The sequence below is a fragment of the Sycon ciliatum genome, chromosome 13 (genome assembly GCF_964019385.1).
Source record: "Sycon ciliatum chromosome 13, ocSycCili1.1, whole genome shotgun sequence".
Taxonomy (NCBI): domain Eukaryota; kingdom Metazoa; phylum Porifera; class Calcarea; order Leucosolenida; family Sycettidae; genus Sycon; species Sycon ciliatum.
The window spans coordinates 11,909,128-11,923,287 of NC_088655.1; the positions used below are offsets into that span (position 1 = coordinate 11,909,128).

General features: G+C 45.1%; 1 long non-coding RNA gene across 1 annotated transcript; it reads left to right on the forward strand.

Moving 5' to 3' along the window:
• The first annotated feature begins 3,200 nt into the window (after positions 1–3,200).
• Positions 3,201–5,148, forward strand: LOC135830155 (uncharacterized). Its single transcript, XR_010556004.1, has 3 exons — positions 3,201–3,535; positions 3,834–3,865; positions 5,020–5,148. It is a non-coding gene; the product is annotated as an uncharacterized LOC135830155 (long non-coding RNA).
• The last annotated feature ends 9,012 nt before the right edge of the window (positions 5,149–14,160 follow it).

Sequence of the window (14,160 nt, forward strand, 5' to 3'; positions counted from 1 at the left end):
ATTTCGTTTCGGCGCTGCTGAGACCTCCTTTCGCGGAATATTACTCAATGACAGGTGAGTTGACCAGTTGCCTTTGATTCATTTTGCTTGTGTTGACTCTTTCATTCACGAAAAGTGTGCTGATTTTGGGGCGGAGTGCAATAAATAATGGAAAAGTTGACAGGATCTCTTTTCTAAATTTTGCTTTTCTGCTGCCGAGCTGCGAGGCCTCCTTTTACGGAATACTCGATGACAGGTGATCTCTAAGTTTCCTTCGATTCATTAATTTTGCTTATGTTCACCTTACATTTACGGAAACGTGTGCTGATTTTATTCGGATTTAGATCCATTTTTATATCTTTGCCCCTGTCTACAGTGTGCGAAAAACGCGAGTTCAACTTCTTGACGGTAAGGCTTATGTAAGATGTGTTGTCGAAATACTCATATTCATTGTACATTGGTACGTTACAAGTAAGGCACTGGTCAGTGGCATACTATCGTTGGCAGTTCCCAATCTGGAGGGAAAGGTTCAAGTATCAATTGACCGAGTTTGCAAAATAAATTCGCATATCAGGGGAAATCTCTATTGTGGACGGGACAGTAACTTGTTTGTTTCATACGAAACAAGCCAATGGGTGCAGTCTCGCCTCGTGAAGAGTACCGCCGAGATTGCACTGCCCCAAATAAAGTTTTGTGCCGCTAAAGCAAGAATTACGATCTGCAATCTGTTTGTAGTATCTGTAAGAATGTGGAGTACATGTATCGTACTTTCTCTGTTGCTGTTTCAGTTGCCGTCATGTTCCTAAAGAAATGTTCAGTAGAGAGGTTCTGCAAAACTAAAATTCGAACGATGTTTCGCGACAGTCCTTGCGAAAGTGTGTGCGAATTTTTGCACGAACTTTGCGTTCTGCACATTTTCGTAGTTTGCGCGGGCCAAGTGCTCGTACGCCATGACCCGATCTCACGAAATTTCCTACGACAGTTCATTTCGTGTTCCCTGGAAGTTTCGCGTCCAAAGGTGCGAAGTTTCGCACTTCATGATGTAGAGCGAAAGTTTGTACGCATTTTCGTTTTGCAGAATCTCTCTAGTGACTCAATTGTTTCATACGAGACGAGTCGGTGTGGCTTAGAATCTTTCACTGTAGAAGAAATCTATTCGTATGTCTATTGGAGTTATAATTGTATTCTCTGGTTATAAAATAGGTTAAGCTCACAGAATAAATACCATCGGTCCCTTGGCCTTGGTGTTCGTCCTAAAGAGGTTCGACTGGATATCATTCATACTCACCAAAAGATGTGTAAGATTTTATTATTGTGGAGTGCCTTGTTTATCTCTCAGTACATCCAACCATAGCCTTGCCCCTTTTCTCCTCAGGATCAGTGAAGTTGTTGGAACGAGGTTTTGGACTCAGCAATGTATTCGTTTACATTTTAATACATGTTTATTGTTCCTCCTTTGCTGTGTTGTTTTAGAAAATCGTGGACTAACAGTTTGAAGTCATTGAACTACTTCCAAAAGTTGTATCGGCATCAACAGGATTACCATTTCAGTGCAATATGATGCAGGATGATCTTATCACGATAACCCATGATTATAAACCATTATGAACACAGAATCAACAAAAACATCTGCGACACTCAACTGGCTACATTTCTCAAATAAATCTGATCGAGGGTGGAGAAATCTGAAAGGCAAGACAATTTTATGACAGTCATGAAATTCTGCAACAGCAAGTTGCAACATGCACAGAATGACCTCCGTATAAAAAAAGTATCACCACCACCAGACCACGACTCACATGTTTCCCCGCCGAAGATCATGCATTATGCTAATGCCATTTTCTGCAAGAAAAGGCTTGCACATCATGCGTATAATACGGTATTGATGTGAAGGCCATCATTTCCCAGTAGGGCAGTCCATTAATTGGTGACAGAAAAAAACAAAAGAAATTATAGCAATAAAAACTGCTTTATGGCAGTTTTCTAAAAAACGTTATTGTGTTCTAGTCCATGGACGTCCGGACCCCGTCTAAAAAGTAAGAAATTAACGAAATGTGATAGCCGAAAATTATAATTTCACACAAAACCTCACAATAATCACACACAGAATGAAAAGCTTCATGTACCGTAGAAGACCTTTCTTCTCGTGATCCTCTTTCCTATGCATGCATGTTGCCAATTGTTGGTGCAGTACAAGTTTAGTGTTGAAAGCAGCATTTCAAGTGTTGTGATTATTGTGAGGTTTTGTGTGAAATTTTAATTTTCGGCTATCACATTTCGTTAATTTCTTACTTTTTAGACGGGGTCCGGACGTCCATGGACTAGAACACAATAACGTTTTTTAGAAAACTGCCATAAAGCAGTTTTTATTGCTATAATACCGAATGATGCTCTCTATGCCAGATGCGAAGCTGAACCCTTGAGTGTCATGGTCAAGAGATCACGCTGGAGGCTGTTTGGCCACATCCTGCGGATGGCGGATGAATCCCCAGCTGTTATGGCTATGTTCGCGTACTTCGCCAATCAGCAACAGCAATGCTGGAGGGGTTGACCGCGGACGACCCTGCCGCAGGCATTGGTGGGAGATCTGCGCCAAGCCAATGCTGGATTGCTCCGGAACCTAGACACTCTGCAGAGCCTGCGAGCCATTGCCCATGACCGACCCGCATGGCGAGATCTATGCATGAAGATCTGTACATCGTGACATTCCGACAGATCCTGAAACAGTCAAACTCAGGAAATAGCACTATTATTATCACTCAGGCTGGAATATTCAATGACATATAGACATATTATTCATAAATGACCTACCTGGTATCTTCAATACCCATGAGCTACATGATAATTATATCATTATAATTATCATCGTTCTAGCTCAATTTCTTTCCCCTGTCATAGTCCTGTTTATCATGTTCAGCATAAGCGAAGTTGTGGATCATGCTTGCATGGTTGACTCCAACGCGTACATGCAAGTAATAATAACAATAATCTAAAATATAGCTCAAAGGATACTCAGAGTGTCGTTTTGTTCCCCCGCGCTCTCAGCCTTGCTTACAAGTTACATCAGGCTACATGTACTTGGTCAAAGTGAGCCTCTGTGACTACAGACAGAACAGAATGTCAGTGCAGTGATTTACAGGCTCACTCCGTCATGTTCGTTTGACCTCTTCAGTTCAGAGCGACTTCGACTTCAACAGCAGAACATTTAGAAAAGCGATCCTGTCAGCTTTTCTATTATTGTGTTCACATGGCAAGAAAAACGACACCGCTATGCTACGTAACTTTCTACGTAAGGTGCTCGGTATTTCACTTAGGCTACGTAAATCTCTACGTAAGGTGCTCGGTATTAGATCTACCAACGGGTGGAAGCCGCGTGCTGTGCACTGCACGGCAGACATTGTGTTGCAGTGCAGTCCGTGTTCGGATGTGCATGCGCAAGGAACTTCCTTCTTTGGAACTGCTTCTTGTATGAGCTGTTTCGGATATTTCGACTCCTGGCCTGGCTTATTTCGTTTCGGCGCTGCTGAGACCTCCTTTCGCGGAATATTACTGACAGGTGAGTTGACCAGTTCCCTTTGATTCATTTGCTTGTGTTCACTCTTTCATTTACGAAAAGTGTGCTGATTTTGGGGTAATGCAATAAATAATGGAAAAGCTGACAGGATCTCTTTTCTAAATAATTTAGCTTTTCCGCTGCCGAGGCCTCCTTTTACGGAATACTCGATGACAGGTGATCTCTGAGTTGACCGGTTTCCTTCGATTCATTTGCTTATGCTCACCCTTTCATTTACGGAAACGTGTGCTGATTTTATTCGGATTTAGATCCATTTTTATCTCTTTGCCCTTGTCTACAGTGTACGAAGAACGCGAGTTCACCTTCTTGACGGTAAGGCTTACCGGTATGTTAAATGTGTTGTCGAAATACTCATATTCATTGTACATTGGAACGTTACAAGTAAGGCACTGGTCAGTGGCATACTATCGTTGGCAGTTCCCAATCTGGAGGGAAAGGTTCAAGGACCCATTGACCGAGTTTGCAAAATAAATTCGCATATCAGGGAAAATCTCCATTGTGGAGAGGTTCAGTAAACTTGTTTGCTTCATACGAAACAAGCCAATGGGTGCAGTCTCGTCTCGTGAAGATCTCGTACTTGTATGATTGGATTTGTTTACTTGAGTCTGGGCTGTTTGATTTATTATTTGTGAGTACCGCCGAGATTGCACTGCCCCAAATAAAGTTTCGTGCCGCCAAAGCAAGAATTACGATCTGCAATCTGTTTGTAGTACCTGCAAGAATGTGCTGTACTGCCTGTGCATGTATCGTACTTTCTCTGTTGCTGTTTCAGTTGCCGTCATGTTGCTAAAGAAACGTTCAGTAGAGAGGTTCTGCAAAACGAAAATTCGAACGAAGTTTCTCGACAGTCCTTGCGAAAGTGTGTATGAATTTTTGCACGAACTTTACGTTCTGCACATTTTCGTAGTTTGCGCGGGCCAAGTGCACGTACGCCATGACCCGATCTCACGAAATGTCCTACGAGTACGACAGTTCATTTCGCGTTCCCTGCAAGTTTCGCGTCCAAAGTTGCGAAGTTTTGCACTTCATGGCAATGAACGAACCTTTTTACGCATTTTCGTTTTGCAGAACCTCTCTAGTGACTCATTTGTTTCATACGAGACGAGTCAATGAGTTGGTGTGGCTTAGAATCTTTCGCTGTAGAAGAAATCTATTCGTATGTCTATTGGAGAAATAATTGTATTCACTGGTTATAAAATAGGAGGGGGAAGACAAACTCACAGAATAAATACCATTGGTCCCTTGGTGTTCGTCCTAAAGAGGTTCGACTGGATATCATTCATACTCACCAAAAGATGTGTAAGATTTTATTATTATGGAGTGCCTTGTTTATCTCTCAGTACCTCCAACCATAGCCTCGCCCTTTTATCCTCAGGATCAGTGTAGTTGTTGGAACGAGGTTACGTAATGTATTTGTTTACATTTTAATACATGTTTATTGTTCCTCCTTTGCTGTGTTGTTTTAGAAAATCGTGGACTACCAGTTTGAAGTCATTGAACTACTTCCAAAAGTTGTATCGACATCAACAGGATTACGATTTCAGTGCAATATGATGCAGGATGACCTCATCACGATAACCCATGATTATAAACCATTATAAACACAGAATCAACAAAAACATCTGCGACAAGTACCTGGTTACATTTCTCAAATAAATCTGATCGAGGGTGGGGAAATCTGAAATATCTGAAAGGCAAGACAATTTTATGACAGAGTCATGAAATTCTGCTACAGCAACATGCACAGAATGACCTCCGTATAAAAAAAGTATCACCACTGTCCACCACTACTCACATGTATCCCCGCAGAAGAACATGCTAGTGCCATTTTCTGCAAGAAAAGGCTTGCACATCAATGCGTATGATACGGTGTAATTGACATGATGTGAAGGCCATCATTTACATAATTATTGATATAGGGCATTCCATTGGTGACAGAAAAAACAAAAGAAATTATAGCAATAAAAACTGCTTTATGGCAGTTTTCTAAAAAAAGTTTTTGTGTTCTAGTCCATGGACCCCGTCTAAAAAGTAAGAAATTAACGAAATGTGATAGCCGAAAATTAAAATTTCACACAAAACCTCACAATAATCACATACAGAATGAAAAGCTACATGCAGAAGACCTGTAAAAAGGCCCTAGGCCTGGGACTGCCGTATTCAAAATTTAATAATAATAAGACCTTTTCCCCTCGTGATCCTCTTTCCTATGCATGCATGACATGCATGTTGCCAATTGTTGTGCAGTACAAGTTTAGTGTTGAAAGCAGCATTTCAAGTGTTGTGATTATTGTGAGGTTTTGTGTGAAATTTTAATTTTCGGCTATCACATTTCGTTAATTTCTTACTTTTTAGACGGGGTCCATGGACTAGAACACAATAACTTTTTTTAGAAAACTGCCATAAAGCAGTTTTTATTGCTATATTACCACTGAATACCAGTGCCCCAGACAACACCGACACTCTGCTTTTCTTTCTTTCGCCTCGTCTCTCTTGTCTCTCTCGTCTCTCTTGTCTCTCTCGTCTCTCTTGTTGCATGATGTATAATACATGGTACTGTACTAGATAAACCTTGATTCATATCCGGTCTGTGTACTAGTATGTGTGTGTGTATGTGTGTGTGCGTGTGTGTGTGTATGTGTGTGTGCGTGTGTGTGTGCGTGTGTGTGTGTATGTGTCTTCAAGGTACCAGTGCATCCAGTGTACGCTTCTATCAAATTAAGCAGCGTGCTATCTGCATGATTGTATATTACTGGTTGCTCCATCAAGAGTAGCCTACTGTCCGGTGTACCATGTACATTGTAGCATTGTAGGTACAGTGTAACTGTCTTGGCCGTTTTATGCCCATGTACTCCGCGTGATGTAAACCAGGTGTGCATTGGTGGTCGATTCACATGGCTTCGCCAGTTGTGTGGATTAGACAGTAACTATCTGGCGCGAGTCTTGATCTGTCTGGCAGTGCCGGATCTGGCTGAGGATCATAGCCGTGCGTCGGACGACAGAGGTGACTTGCGGTGACCAGCGAAGATTTTCGTCCAGAGTGACTCCTAGGTAGCGAGCCGTACTGGGCTGGACAAGAGGCGTGCCAATTAGGCACTGGCGGATAATGCCGGCAGAAAAATTGGCAGAATTCGGTACTTTTTTCTGGTAAGTTTCATGCACGTTTGATATGTGGATAAACCGATAAAGAAATGGAGGAGAATTCGAGGAATTGCCCGTCATAAGGTTTGTATGGTTCTGCCAATTTCACTGCTTTTCGAGCAGAGTCTGCCACCTTTTCGAGCATTATCCGCCAATGTCTACCTGCCGTCCAGCTTTGATTGCAAGCACTTTCGTCTTTCCTGTGTTGAGGATAAGCCCTCGAACAAAAACGAATTTTAGTACGTAACAAGTCTGCTGGTGGAGTGATCTAATTTATTTACAATGTACAACGAAAGATTTCGTGAACGACAGTTTCAACTTACACAGTACTCTGTGAGTTTTAACGTACAGTAGGTCCAGGACTTAGCAGTGGTCTGTCGACCTTGAATGCATGGGTTCTTTACTTTGTCCTTGCGTCTACTACTAACATGGTCTACGGGCCGAGTTTGGTAGATCTACGGAGCTGAGTCTGTAGACTGTACACGCGCACGTACACGCGCACGGCCGGTGTACATGTATGTCACCATGGTGCGAATATGCAGCCTTGACCGGTATAAAAGCGCTACCCAACAGATGTTAGATTGGAGTTGCGTCGCACAGCTCAGGTGTGCGCGTCCAGTCGGCTGGTTCTCGCCGGGCGTCTGGATGTGTGTGCATGTGTGAGGGTTGTGCGAGCAGCACCTCAGAGAAGCTAACCCGGGCCCCGCGTACACATAACAAAAGCGCTGCCCCTGGTTGCGTGATGGAAAGGCTTCTCTTAAAGCAACCACCCACGTGCGCGGCTCGGTAGATGTGGTAGTCGTATGGGCTACCACAACATTTTTTATTCAGAATCAGACGGTTGAGGGAGAATGAAGTTTAAGACACCACTGCAGCTGTAAATATGGTGGTAAAGACACACCTGGCAATATGGCGGTAAACACACGCCTGCCCACACACGCTCTCTAAGACTAAATCTAAGCAAAGGTTGAAGGAGTTGAAAATGGAAGTCTGAGGAAACAAAAATGACTGCGGACACCAGGACTGGAACCAGGGACCCTTGCTTATGGCCAGCGATGCTCTGCCACTAGGTTATGGTGTTGTCGTCATCCCAGCAGCGACTGTTCAACATTTTCTTCAGACTTTGAACAATAATCTTTGTTTGTACTGAAGTACAGTCAAACCTCTTTAGGATGAACACGAAGGGACCGGTGGTATTTGTTTGCAATAACCGGAGTTCTTCCTATCCGTATGTTATACCCAGTGAATACTCAGTGTGTCATCCAATACGGTTATGGATGCTAGTTCTTCTAAAGCGAACGTTTGTCTTATCCGTGTTCTTCTTAACCAGGTTTCACTGTATATCTTTGTGTTTCTTTGACTTTGCTTACACGTAGTACAGTAGAGGGTAACATCAGGTCTACCACGCAGATGAAGCCTCACATGATTATCTTTACTTATAAAAGAGAGGCACCTGTGACGTGTGTCTGTGTGTGTGTGTGTGTGTCACGCTCCTTATAAAGAAGAGGCACCTGTGACGTGTGTTTTTGTGTCACGCTGAAGCGCTGCGGAGCAGCGCTGCCCTGAGCACGCGAAGCGTGCGAACAGTGTAGCACAGTGTAGCTAGCGGCCGCAGAAGCACTGAGCACGCGAAGCGTGCGAATCGTGTAGCTAGCGGAAGCAGCCACAGAAGCACTGAGCACGCGAAGCGTTCGAATCGTGTAGCCACCACCACGTGCTGAGCACGCGAAGCGTGCGAACAGTGTAGGTACGGTGGTAGCGCTTATACTAACATACATAGCAGACACGATCAGTACGAGTAGCAGCCGCGCGCAGAAGCACTGAGCACGCGAAGCGTGCGAATCATGTAGCCACCTAGCCTAGGCCATAGGCATAGGCCATAGCCTAGGTAGCACTAGCAGCCGCACAAGCGCTGCGGACCACGTGAACCGTAAACGTACGCGTTCTCTGCAAATAGAAACATCTGCAACATAAGGATACAAAAGATCTGCACTGACTGCACTCTGCATCTAATCTGCGGTGAAGAGCGCATCGCACTTTTGTTCGTAAAGTTTATGAATTTTTTGAGCCGCTTCATCCGCCACCAGGTGATGGACAACCCTGACCAGCCTCCCGAAGGCGTAACAGACGTCCCTCCTTCTCCTTCCAACGATGAAGAACCTCCCTCACCAGGACTTCAGCGGTCTGGCCACCACCACGTGCTGAGCACGTGTGCTGTTCATGTACTTGCTTCACCCGCATGCCACATTCGGCCAGGCAACGCTGGCGGGGGTGCTGCTAGTCATGTATAATTATTATTGGGCTTAGTTCCCGTTTATTGTGCGAATTAAAATAAACCAACCAACCAACATGATGCGTATAGGAATGCCTCCCCAGCGCCCCGCTCTGGCCAATAGTACTGGTCAGTGGCTGCTTCAACGTTTTTGTTTTCGTGCAGTGCTGACTTCGGCAGTAGCACGAGTCACAGCTGACCGGTAGTTACTTGGCGGCTAACTGCGTTCTGGGTATAGCGGTGCAACGCCTTCGCTGCAAGATAGGATCGTTACAAAATGTAGTAAGTAAAGTACCGACTTCACTTGAAGCCAGTACCGGTATGTGACGTGGACACTATCATCTGAGTGTGACAACGGTTTCAATCGTGTGGTTGAAGTCAACTGTTACTTTAGGCGCTGATACATGTACGCTCATGGATATGCTCATTCTGTCGTGGTTGGCGCAGTTACCATGGTTACTATAGTACATAATTAAACATAACCCATGCTTTGTTGAAACTGTACGACACTTCCAAGGGTAGCATTTAACACAATCAGAAAACGTCAACATGACTTAGTGCTCTTCTTAAGCAGACTACCCAAATAATAATAATAATAATAATAATAATAATAATAATAATAGTTACAGTTCGCATGTCACTCATGGAAGGATCCATGGGCTTAAGGTGGCAGACTACCCAAAAATTCGCTGAAAAATCGAATTTGTAAATTCATATTGAGTGCTACGTCAGTTGAAAGAGAACGAATAGCTGCAAATTCTCTGAAAATTGTGTCCCTATCTGACCAGCCGTTCAAGAGTTATGGCCGAAAATGTGCCCTTGCAAGGAAAGATTTTTTTGTTGCATGCTGTCATTTGTTGGCAGCACTGTATTTGAATGTGAGCAGACCGTGCGCAACTTGTCGTATTATGGAAACACGCGAAAGTGTGCAGAATTTTGCCCCAAGTCCAAAAAAGTCCAAAAAATCACGTTAAAAAACCACGTATTGGGCTGCACGGCGGCGGGCGAACGCCGTGCAGCAGGACTTTTGCCAGCACCCTCGTGACGTTGCAGATATGTGGCTTGATTATTGTAGTTGACGTTGATTTAGTGACTTTGGCAAGTTTGAGTCGTGTCAAGAAGTCAGGTAGGATTCAGTACTAGGCAGTAGTGAAACGTGAGTGGCAGTCTTTGCCGGTTTCTGAGGGCATCCTGGATTTGGTGTGCAGCGCTGTGGAAATGGCTTGCTGTGGAGGTCCCAGCACTGGATGTTGTATCAAAGGTACGACCTCGTAGCACACCCTAAACCTAAAAAATTCAAAAATTGACTTGGGTCTGTGAGAGTCCGCGAGAGAACGCCCACTCGTTCCGTTGTGACAGATTCCAGGGCCACGTTGAGGGGCCCTACCCCACCACCCATGGCTGCTTCTGGACTTGTTTTAGGTTTGGGTCCCGCGCACGGACAGAATGGGCATGAAAATGTGAAAAAAAATGTAAATGCATTTGTTTGGCTCCTGGGTGGCTCGCACACCGTGGCACTATGCCGGAAATTTGAGTTTTTCCGGCCTGGAAAGCCTGTCAGTGAGGCGCAAGAACTTGTAAATCATGTCCTGAGGGCCAGCATAGTGGCAGGAGTGTGTGGTCAAAATTTCACTCAAATCCATTGAGAAACACCAAAGTTACGGTCAATTGAATGCCATATGAAATTTATGGGTAGGCTGCCCCCTTAACGCATCTGTCAACGAAATCCAGGCAGAAGAGCCGACAAAAGGCATCTCATTATTGTTAGAACGTATCGCAGTAAGAACAACTACGCAAGCGCAGCACATTTTCCACAAGCATCAGCCATTCTTTCTTGTCTAGAGCCAGTTCAAAACAGTCAGAAATATCAATATTGGCGTGCTTTAGATCACTTTTAATATTGTCAATCCATCTGAGATGGGGTCGGCCAAAAATTCGCTGAAAAATCGAATTTGTAAATTCATATTGAGTGCTACGTCAGTTGAAAGAGCATGAATAGCTGCAAATTCTCTGAAAATTGTGTCCCGAGCTGACCGGCCGTTCAAGAGTTATGGCCGAAAATGTGCCCTTGCAAGGAAAGATTTTTTTGTTGCACGCTGTCATTTGTTGGCAGCACTGTATTTGAATGTGAGCAGACCGTGCGCAACTTGTCGTATCATGGAAACACGTGAAAGTGTGCAGAATTTTGCTCCAAGTCCCAAGCTTCGCCCGCCGCCGTGCAGCAGGACTTTTGCCAGCACCCTCGTGACGTTGCAGATATGTGGCTTGATTATTGTAGTTGACGTTGATTTAGTGACTTTGGCAAGTTTGAGTCGTGTCAAGAAGTCAGGTAGGATTCAGTACTAGGCAGTAGTGAAACGTGAGTGGTAGTCTTTGCCGGTTTCTGAGGGTATCCTGGATTTGGTGTGCAGCGCTGTGGAAATGGCTTGCTGTGGAGGTCCCAGCACTGGATGTTGTATCAAAGGTACGACCTCGTAGCACGTGCTAAACCTAAAAAAATCAAAAATTGACTTGGGTCTGTGGGAGTGTGTGAGAGAACGCCCACTCGTTCCGTTGTGACAGATTCCAGGGCCTCGTTGAGTGGCCCTACCCCATCACCCATGGCTGCTTCTGGACTTGTTCTAGGTTTGAGTCCCGCGCACGAACAGAAAGAGCACGAAAATGTAAAAAATATTGTAAATGCATTTGTTTGGCTCCTGGGTGGCTCGCACACCGTGGCACTATGCCGGAAATTTGAGTTTTTCCGGCCTGGAAAGCCTGTCAGTGAGGCGCAAGAACTTGTAAATCATGTCCTGAGGGCCAGCATAGTGGCAGGAGTGTGTGGTCAAAATTTCACTCAAATCCATTGAGAAACACCAAAGTTACGGTCAATTGAATGCCATATGAAATTTATGGGTAGGCTGCCCCCTTAACGTGGATAACACGGTAGCATGAACTCCATGATGGGGAAAACCGGCAATTCAAACACGGAGCCATCAGTCAACATCTCTGTTACATAGGCTTTCCCCACATCGGCCCGTTTTTTCGCTAAGCTCAAAACTACATCAGTTTCGGCTGAAAAATCAGCTGATTGTTCGAAAATTGGCTGCAAAATTGGAATAATATTATATTGGAAAATCGACTACAAGAATTGTTGGCATACTGGCTTCAAAATTGGTGAGATATTGGAAATACAGCTCTGCTAGAAGGAGTAGACATCAACTGTTACTGTACGTTGTACTACTAATATTTTACTAGTAACGTTCTTACTAATGGCTAGTGTTTGTTTGAGAGGAGGTCAAAGGACACGAGTCACACGACCTCAACACACTAGTAGTAGTACTGTTGTTGGACACTGACAAGTACTGAAGTAGAGAGCTCGAGCGGTCATGCTTGCAGCAACATCATTCGCTCGTAAACGCACTTTGCAACAACATTTGGTAGATTTTCGGCGATTCTCAAAGGAGCCCTCCAAAATCGGCGAAAAGCTCAGCGATTTTCGATAAGTCTCGTTTTCGGCGAATTATTCGGCCGGCCGATTTGGGGAAGTCTATCTTTGTAGCTTCCAGCTTACATGTATACATGTAGGAGCCGGAAACCAGAACGTAGGCGAGTCCTGAACTGATGCCACTCAGCTCCACTAGACTGCAAAGGTGCCAAATTTCCCGATCAGCCGGGACATCTCCCAATTTTGTTTCTGTTTTTGAACAGTCAATCAGCTCTCAAAGATACGATTCGGCGATACAGTGTTGTAGCCGCTCTTTCCATGCGACCACTTGCGGACAGTACAGCTCGCACGAACATCGCATACTGCACCTCTCTCACTCTCTCTTCATACCAGGGAGGACTCCCTGCTTCATACCATCTTCTCTCTTCCTCTGCTTGACGCCGATAGACAGTGGTGTGTGTTTCAGATCCATTTTGAGCGTGCGTGAGGAACCCGTATATCAAGTAAAGGACATGTACGCTCAAATTCAAAACGACTGCCCCACAAACCACTGACCGCGACATCAAGCCGCGCATGCTCGTCCACGATGGCGGACCTAGTGCTTAGTACCTCATCCGCCATACAGTTGCTATTGCTGTGGCTGAGTTCAGGTGCGTGTACATGTGCATGTACCGTATTTTCCGGAGTATAGTGCGCACTTTAGATGTGTTATTTTAGGCCATAAATCGCAGGCGCGCACTATGCTCCGAATATGAAATGCATGTACTTCAATGAAGATTGAAGTGCGCGCCCCCAATGAAGATTGGGGGTGCGCGTTATACAAAGGTGCGCACTATACTCCGAAAAATACGGTATTGCACATTAACAAAGTGTCTGAACTGAAGTCCTTGCTGCAAATAGTGCTCAATGCCTCAAAAACGGCAGAGCGTACTACACAAGGCAGAACAACAGAGACCAAAAATCCTGCTCGTTACTCCGAGTTTCGTGTTTCAATAACACGAAACTCGGAGGAACGAGCAGGATTTTTGGTCTCTGTTGTTCTGCCTTCAAAAAGGCTTGTGTACATTTACATGTATATGTAGAAGCAACGTCACCAGTGCATGGTCGCCCTGGACGTACTTCATCAACGAGTTACGTCACCAGTGCATGGTCGCCCTGGACGTACTTCATCAACGAGTTACGTCACCAGTGCATGGTCGCCCTGGACGTACATGTACGTGCATGTGATTGGTGTATGTCACCATGGCACCATGGCGAGCAGCCTTGCCAGGTATAAAGCCGCTGTCCAACAGAATACCAGGTTGGAGTTGCGTCGCACAGCTCAGGTATGCGTGTCCAGTCGGCCGGCTCGCGACGGGCGTCTGGATTCGAATGAATGAGGGATGTGCGAGCGACGCCAGGGAAGCTCACCGGGCCGCGCACACCTAAACAAGACTATGTTCACGCCGTTGGTTGTCGGCGTGATGGCCAGGCTTCTCTAAAATAATTGCAACCACCCCCGTGCGCGGCTCGGTCGATGTGGCAGTCGTATTGGCTGCTGCTATTCTTTTTTCTATTTTTTCTCCTTGCTACGTCCAGCCGCCGAGGACCACTTCAGGCACAACACCAGCCTGTCCTCACAGATATGGGCACAGGTTGTTATGCGGCGCGGGTGGGAATGCTGCCCATCTCCCCTCTTATCTGGTCACTGGCTGCTGTTTCAACAGTTTGCTTTCGTGCGCTGCTCACTCCGGCACTCGCGAGCCACAGCTTACTTGACGGCTGGCT